At 45.2% G+C, this 8,555-nt stretch overlaps 1 non-coding gene across 1 annotated transcript; it reads right to left on the bottom strand.

Moving 5' to 3' along the window:
• Window positions 1-4,340: 4,340 nt before the first annotated feature.
• Window positions 4,341-4,427, bottom strand: TRNAS-UGA. Its single transcript has one exon. It is a non-coding gene; the product is annotated as a tRNA-Ser (tRNA).
• Window positions 4,428-8,555: the final 4,128 nt, after the last annotated feature.

Here is an 8,555-nt window from a genome sequence, read left to right as displayed (position 1 = left end):
GGCGTGCAATTGAAAGTATTGAGTCTTGAAAGCGGTATATGGGTGCACTTTAGAGATGATGAATTACATTCAAGCTGGAAATAAAATACAACTCACAACTATCATTATACCAAGCTAGGAAGTCCTTAACTATAAAATCTATAGCTATAAGTAGGTAACTAAGCATGCAAATGTAAATATGTTCATTTCAAAGTTCGAACTCTCTTTTAAAAGATGCATGTGCCCTCAATGTACTGTCGATGAATGCAACAAGATAGACAATAAAACATAGTAAAAGAGGGTTTCGTGAACTTCCCGAATCTCAAAGCATGAGTCTTGGGAGTCCATGAGATCGAGGTAACCACCAAAGATCATGGTAGATGATGGAGGAAAGCGTAGTTGATGTCCAAAATTCCACCCTGCAAGGTAGAAAAGAACATCACCTCAAGGCATCTACTCACACACCCATCAACACAAACACAATAAAAAACTAACAACACAAAAAGCAATCAAGACATAGAAGTAAAACAAAAGAAAAAAAAATAGAGCAATGTCCATGTGTGAGCCAAATGTCCACTTGTCCTTGAGTCGGTAGCAATGGAAGCCCAAAACTTGTCATTTGTCACGGGCGGGAAGGAGACGATGAGAATCATTCCCAAAGCTCTCTTGAGCTAATTTCTGATGGGCGTCAACAAAATCAAGTGGAGATCATCAACCAAGTTACAAGCAAAGTGGGCTTCAAAGAATGAAGAAATTCAAGAACAAGCAGTCTTGTAATAATTTTGGAAAATACTTTCCAAGAACAGCAAAGTAGCCAAGAAATTTTTACAAATCAAGGAAAACTCTTTGATCATCATTAAGCATTCATACAACAACAAAAATCCAGAAAATTCCACCCTCTAAGACAAGGAAGAACTCATTGTTTTGAGTGAGAGACATACCTTTACCCTAGAGTAAGTAGAGCAAATATAATGGTTGGATCCTGCCAAGCTTGCTCAAACTACAATTTATGTCACTAAAATGTAAAATAGGAGGAGAGCAAACTATATACAAAAATGAAGGAAAGCTTGATGGAGAAATGAGGGAGAAGCAACTTAAAAGAATGGGGAAGAAGAATGAATAGTAGCAGCCAAATCCCCCTTTAAAAGCCCTCAATCGGGTAGTCTTGAGGGCATCCTTAGGCACAAGGATGGTCCCTCGAGATTTCTTGACACACAACAAATTTTCTCCACACTTTGCACCGCCGCACACCATTGCCTATGGATAAAACCTTGAAAATCAAAAGCGGAAACATCGATAAAACACTTAGAATGCGTCTGGTCTAGCTCAATCTCCTGCTTCCCCCTAGGGCTCTTCTTTATCCCTACATCCTTATTCAAACAAACCGGGACTGAACTGAGCTCCCTTTTCTTGAACCGGATACAGAGAATTTTTCTATCACTCAAACCGATCTTCTTGTCGCCTTCTTATCTTTTCTCTTTCTGGTCCCGAGTTTTCAACTCGGGACTGACTCTTCTTTTTTATTCTTCTCGCTGTCCCAGCCTTTCTCCCTTCAAGCTACTGGGATCTGCTTTCACTCGACCTTTCATTTCAGTAAGGGCACTTCAGCTGGAAATCCCTTTTTGAAAGAGCAGTCCGATCCATGTCTTCTTGGATAAATTCCTCTGTTTTATGCGATTCACCCCTGCCCTTAGACAATCTTCCTTTCTAGTAAAAAGATTCTTCCTATGCCTAAGCTTTCAAATAAATCCTGCTTTTTTGTCTTTCGCCCAAAAAAATTACCCGCAAAGAGAAGGCAAAAAAAAAGACGGAGTTTCCCAGATCTGTGAGATCGTAGCGAAAGAGCTAGGTGGTCGGGTCGGAGAGTCCAGCATCAAAGGGAAGTGCTAGTTCTGCCGAAGATCCAAGCTTTTGTCGATCAATAAGGTCAATAATCTAAAGCTCTCGTCCAATTTGAGTAGCTAGGTTGAGTAAGCAAACCCGAAGTCAATTTACTGCCGGGGTTCTTCGATAAAGAAAAAAGCGAGCCTGCGAGCGGCCCTTCTCTAAGAAAGTTGCGAGCCCCCAATGTTAGGGTCGGTTTTCGAGAAAGGCAGTCTTTAGAATAAAGGAAAGCGGTGACGGGTGGTTCAATCAATCCTTCCAATTCATGGAGAAATTTCCCTACGCAAGAGACAGAGACTCCCCCCGCTTAAGACTCTTCTTCTGCAAGATACTTTGACCTTGCGTCCGCATCTGAGTCAGCGTTCAAGTCAAGCTCACTAGAATCCGGTTTTCCCTTCCCTATTGGTCTGGTCGAAAATCAAAAATAGAGGTCCCGTTGAGAAAGAGTTCGTATTCCAGAAAAGTACTTCACAAAGGAAGCTGTAGGAGCAGTTAAAGCTGTAAGGAGAGTGAGAGCAATAAAAAAGCAGCAGTACCAGCCAGTTAGTTCAACTAGAGCAGTCAGAGGTAGTTGGTAAGCTATCGTTGTACCTGGCTCTTATCTTTATCTTGCCGTTGAGTCCTTTATGTGTACAAAAAGAAAAGAAGAGCCAAAAAATCAAACCATTTGCTTTGCCTGGTATTCCTAAAGGTAAGTACTTAATTAAGTTAAAGGAAAGCGAATCCAAGCACTCTCCTGATGGCATAATAGCTATAGAAGCTCTCTCTCGCTTTGCACAGCTGAAGGAATAAGCTCCTTTCCTGGACACGACTTTCCGAAGCTAGCATGTGTTCACTTTTTTTTAGTACAGTCAAAAAACTAGCCCCTATTGGTGCGAAAGATGAGTACAAGCAATTTTGACATAGCGTTTTAGTCTGAGTCCATGTGTTGAAAATCACCTATTTATTCCCAATCATGCAGAAAGATGTCGATGGAAGCAACCTTTCGCGTACAGCCCGATAGCCTACTGATTCCGATGTATGCGATTTTTATAACTGAGAATACAACTCTTCTGATGCACATGACGCACTGAACTGTATACGCTAACTCAGCTGCTTTAGTAATTCCTCGCATTGCACATCCTGGTGTAGAGCTGTTGGCCCTTCTCTCTGTTAGCGCTGAATGAGAAAGAGCGGCGCACCCCTTTCTTATCTCTCAATGGCATTGGCCTGCTCGCAGCATTTTTACCTAAATACTGCTTGAACCAATTCCGGGCGAATACAGTTATAATCTGACCCCGAGTCGAGGAAGGCCATAACTTCCCGTTTATTTCCTTGTTTCTTTCACCCTTTTGCTGTTCATTCCCTCACCGCTACAAGAGGTTGCTTACCTTTCACTACCGCTGACTGCTCTACCCGAACAGCTGCAACTGTGTAAGCGTACCACCTCACCGCTGTTCACTATGCGGCTGACTGCTCTACCGTTATTCCCGGTGCACCCTCAGTCTTCGACTTGCCGTCTTCGAGCAAGCTTACTACCACACAGGACTACACACACAACCAGCTGAACAAGTAGCCTTAGTGAAAGTCTCATCAGACCTAAGACTCGGCGAACTAAGACCTTTAACTTTCTTTACATTTTTGATTTCCTTCGTCTGATGCTACACGAAAAGCCCCAGAACACACTACATCATACCTCATACCAACCTTAACTTCACCCTTCCGCTCCAACAGCGGATTCTGCTCCCTCGACCTTCACTCCCATCCTGCCAAGCAAGCTGAGGCTGCCAGCGCATTGTATCTAACCACACTGTGGCAAATCGATACAAGTAGCTAAAGATCTCGCATCCGACATCCCCGGCCGAACGGTTAGGCAAGACTACGGCGCCTGGGTCAAAATCCCGTTTACCAAACAAGACGTCGAGAGGCTTTCTCTTCCATTCCCCTCCAGCAGCCAAAGTGATAGCGGCTGTAGCATCCGTGTGGAAGAGGGTAAGCTTTCGGCAACACCTTTTTCATCTTTTTAAGGATGAATACTTGTGTTGGGTCCTGCAGACCAGGATGGCCTCAGATCAAAACCTAAATGTGCCAGGGGTTGATCGATCATAGAAGCCAGCCAGGGCAATAAATAAGGATGAAGGAATTTGAGCGCTTATGGTAGCTAATAACTCAGCCACCTTCTATTTTTATTCATTAGGGTCGTCACCCCGGAAGTCTCTATCGTTTTCTTTGTCTGTTAAGCCTCACAGCGTTGGGACTTCCTAAATAAAACTGCAATCGCAGTTTATCAACCACTCACGACGACAACCGAGATTTTCGACTTAGCTCCCACAGGTCATCCACCCGGGGCGGAAGATAACGAAAGGGAGACAAAGTCTTAACTAAATAAACACAGAATAACAAACATCAACCGTCTAACCATTCCATCCATCATATCAGTCGAGTCGATCCGATTCGTTCTTATCTATAGATAACGCAAGAGAGAACTTATGACCTCGCGGATGGAGAGGGATTCGAACCCCCGGTATTCCTATCAATACTTCGGTTTTCAAGACCGACTCTTTCAACCGCTCAGACATCCATCCCTTCGCGCTTCGCCCGCCCTATCTATCTGCGCGCTGGCAGGTAGGGGCAACTCTATGTGATTCGCTACGCTTGCTTGCGCCCCACCCCGTAAGCTTACTCTATTGCCTGTGCCGGTTAGCGAAACTTTTCCGGTAGTACGAATCGCTACGCTTCGCTTGTTTCTATATGATAATATGCATCGTCGGTTGCTGCGCTCCCTGCGGGTAATAGCAAGCAAGAGAGTGAAGAACGAACGATCCATCCTCCAAAAAAAAAGAGTGATTGAGTCCGACTCAAGCGAGTAAGTGAAAGGCGTGGCAAGAGAGCGAGTTCGACTCGCGAACGATCCGCAAGTGAAGGACCGATCCTTTAACGCCAGTACTGTTGTGAGACTGGTACTTGGCGACTCTCACGAGCAACATATAGACTAAGGTTGCCCATCACTCCCTCGCTCCTTTTTGAAGGCCCACCGCTCCCCCTTTCATTAAGTACCTATCCCGGCTTGAATTTTGGGGCGAGTACTAAAGTGCCTTCATAATCGCACTGAAGGCCCAGCTTCGCGGAGCAGCTCTCTCCCCAGCCCACAGCAAGGTGTGGAATCTGGATCTACTGTGTGTTCTGACTCTATTGGATCAAGTCAGATACTCAGCCTTCTACTACTACTACTACTATGGAGAGAAAATGCTCTCTGAAAGAGATTGGACTCTCTTACTAAAATTAGTCTGGGCTGTTCCCGAGCCAGGTTCCCTGGATCCATTCTAACCTAAATGGATGAATGAAGAAGGGGGCGGGCAGATACGACGGCCACACACACCTCTTTTTAGCCGAAGAAAGCCAGATCTACTACACGGCTAGGATCAGAGAAAGATTGAGAAAGCAAGATCAAACCTACTCTACTGTCGATTCCAAAGGCGAACAGCCCCCTCATAGTCGATCAATGAATGGATCAAAGAAGGAGGCTCTATCTATGTCATCGTATATAAGGGAAGAAGCCCGCCCCTGATCGAAGAATGAAGAAGCTAGCCCGGGTAGACTTTCAGAGCTCTTGCTCTGCGTATCCGTCTTGGGGGTTATAGAAAGATACGAACCGCCTACTCTTTGAAGCTTGCTAAAAAAAAGCAATCCCGAACTCAACCTTCTGTTACCTACTTTGACTCATATCTTCTGTATGCCTCAATACAAGACAAGCACAGGAAAGGATATTCAATAAAAACCGGGCTATCGCCCTATTTAATTAAGTTTAAGCGGGTTTCCCCTCTCCTCTACGGAAGTCATCTTTTAGTCTATTTCCGTTCCTGTGTCTATCGCTATCGCCCTATTCTCTCTCAATTGCCTATCCTTTATAGATGAGGGGGAGTACCTTAGCAGTAGCTTCCAACATGAAAGATTGACCTCCTCAATCAAGTGCCAGATATGAATTTTCTACGGGACTACTTACTTACCTAAAGTTCACTTCTGACTTACCAAATAAGTTTACTGAAGGAACTGACCTAAGCATAGCTCTATCTCTCAAATACAAATGCCTTCAAAGAGATTCCTTGGATAAGCTAATCTCTTTGAAGTCCTTTGTTTGTTTGTCCTACTTATTTATAGTCTCAGTCCTCCAGCCTATCTTTACTCGTGTTTTTATTAACCAACAACACATGCACTTTGTTGTCACTAAAGAAAAGGTTATTCAATTCAATCCACTAGTGCAACTGAAGTGAAGGAATGACCTATTCTGAACCGGAACAAGAAAGAGCTCATAACCACTGCTTGTGAACAGCTCTCCTCAACTGAAGGCGCACCTACTGTTACTAGAAGTCTAGTCTCTCTCAGGGACTCTTTCGATCTCGAACTAACTTACTTAATAGGCAGGCCAGGCCAGAGGCCGGAAGAGACAAAAAAAAAAAGTTGATCTTGCTACATTAGCTAGAAAGTCTAGTTGGCATTAGCATTTTCTTTCGGAGGGAAGTGGAAGGTATTGGGACACAGAAGGAATAGAACCTTCTCGTCGACTCATAGCTCCCAGACTCCCTCCCATTCATTCCCTTAAACGGGAAAGGGTAAAGGTGACGTGCAGACTTGAGAATATATCCGAATAGAATAACGAGGCGGGCTTAGCTGTTCTAATGGGGCATTGACATAATGGGAGAAAGAAACTCACCTATGAATGACTCCCATCGTCTTTCTATGTACTTGAATGACAACTATTTTCATGGTCACACAGGATCCCACCCCTCCATCCATCTTTAAAAGACGTAGCTTATCCTCTGGCTTGGCTCTCCCTCATTCGGGCCAACACCTCATTCATGGCCTCTTCCTTGAGCTGTATCCTCGCTACACGAGGAGGATCAGGGAATGGGAATAAGACACTCCTCTCATGGAAGCCCCTTGATTCCACCCTTCTCTCCTCTTATTACTTCCATTCTGTCTAATGCTTATAGGAACAGAGTCCCCAGGAGGCACTCATTCTAAAGGTTTCGAATCAGGACAAAGTCAAGCTGTTGGCAGATCCTTTTCTTGCACATGTGCCCGCACCATATCAGGAATCTGGAGCGGTGATCTATTCACCGCGAATGAATGCCTTTTCGGTGCAATTTGTCCATCCTTTTGGGGAGAAACAATCTTGCCGGAGGTCTGAACCGGAGTCGACGCATGCAGTGAGGCGAATCACCTGGTCACCGATCTTCAAGGTGACGGGAACATTCCATCTCTGAGAGATGTGAAAGGATTTGACGGCGGTCTGATCCAAAAACCAAAGAGTTCCTTACATTCCTCTTTTCTTTTAGGAGCTTCAGCTCCCTTTGTCGGTTATGAATTTTGTAGGTCTTGGGCTGGATGGCTCCAGGGCGCCGGCTAGACAAGACCGGGTGTAGGTCCTTAGCACTTGCGGGCTTCCTTTTGACCGCGGCTGGGAGGCCTCCAGAGGCTTGACTTGGCAAGGGGAAAGAAGACAGGAGGTCAGAGCCTTTCCTACAGGCACCTCCTTTCGTGCCCGAACTCTCATCCCAATTCTCACTTTTGGGGGGTATGGGTGTACCCGTCTTTCTTTCCCGGGAATCTACACGTGCTGACCCTCATATGCACCTCTCATCTACGGACGATAGTACCACTTTCTATAGGGAGCCTGTGAACTTTGTCATTGAAGAGTCAGTCCCCTTTTAGTTCCTCGTATGAGCCAACCGAGTCCCCTAGAAGTTACGACGATGAGGAAGACTTTTTTAGTCTATTCTGTTTGAGTAGGAGATATCGCCGCCATCACATTGATTGCTAGTACTTCGCGGAAGCGTTGTAGGTACCCAGACCAGACCGTCCTATGTCCCAAAAGAGGAATCCCGTAACCTATCGTAAGGAACCCCGTATCGCGGCTCTAAGTAGCCAACCCGTTCCCTTTTTTAGTCCTTCTTCCTCCTCTGGACCTTCCATAACTCTGCTTTGTGCTTCACTTCATCAGATGACATCCTCCTCCTGGTCAGCCTTCTTTTGCTGAGTCCTTTCTTCGTGGTACCGCTTCCTTGCGGGATATAACCCAAGGAGGGCCTGGGATTGGCGCTAGCGCCTTCATTCGAGCCCCTCTGCTCATCCTAACGAGAATTGTGAAACGGGGAACTCTCCTATCCCCATCCCCAGGTCAAGGAAGGGTTTAGGAAGAGAACCTAGGCTGATCAAACGGCTAGATAGAGTGAGGAACGAAGACCGCTAAAACGGGTCGCTGACTGGTGAGAGGATGACTCTCACTTGATTTTTTTAAGGATTACATTGTGCGACTTCTTTAGACTCTCAAGGGAGAGTTGAACCGGATAAAGTCTCCTGAGAAGCCGCCGGAAGAGAAAGATTCCATTCCTGAAGTGCCCCAACGGAAGCCGATCCTTCCCTTGTGCCTATTGCAGGAAAAGTGCCGGACATTTCAGCCCATGAGCATCAGTCTGTCAAAGCAAAGATTCACAGTCTTTTACGAAAACAAAAGAGAAAACCATCCGTGGATCTGGACCGTTTGGATAGATATTTTCTCTGTCCTGACCTGTCGGATCCTAGAATTTTTGCATTTCGTCGAAGGCTAAAAAAATGAAAAAAGCAAGTGGCAGAGCCAACTCGGTGGATTGGGAACCGATCTTTTTTTGTGAGTCAAAAAAACACTTCCTGAAAAAGCTTCATTATTGAAGGAT

Source organism: Dioscorea cayenensis, chromosome 9, assembly GCF_009730915.1.
Source record: "Dioscorea cayenensis subsp. rotundata cultivar TDr96_F1 chromosome 9, TDr96_F1_v2_PseudoChromosome.rev07_lg8_w22 25.fasta, whole genome shotgun sequence".
Lineage (NCBI taxonomy): Eukaryota > Viridiplantae > Streptophyta > Magnoliopsida > Dioscoreales > Dioscoreaceae > Dioscorea > Dioscorea cayenensis.
Note: the sequence above shows the minus strand (reverse complement) of the source record. Positions and strands in the feature narration are given on the sequence as shown.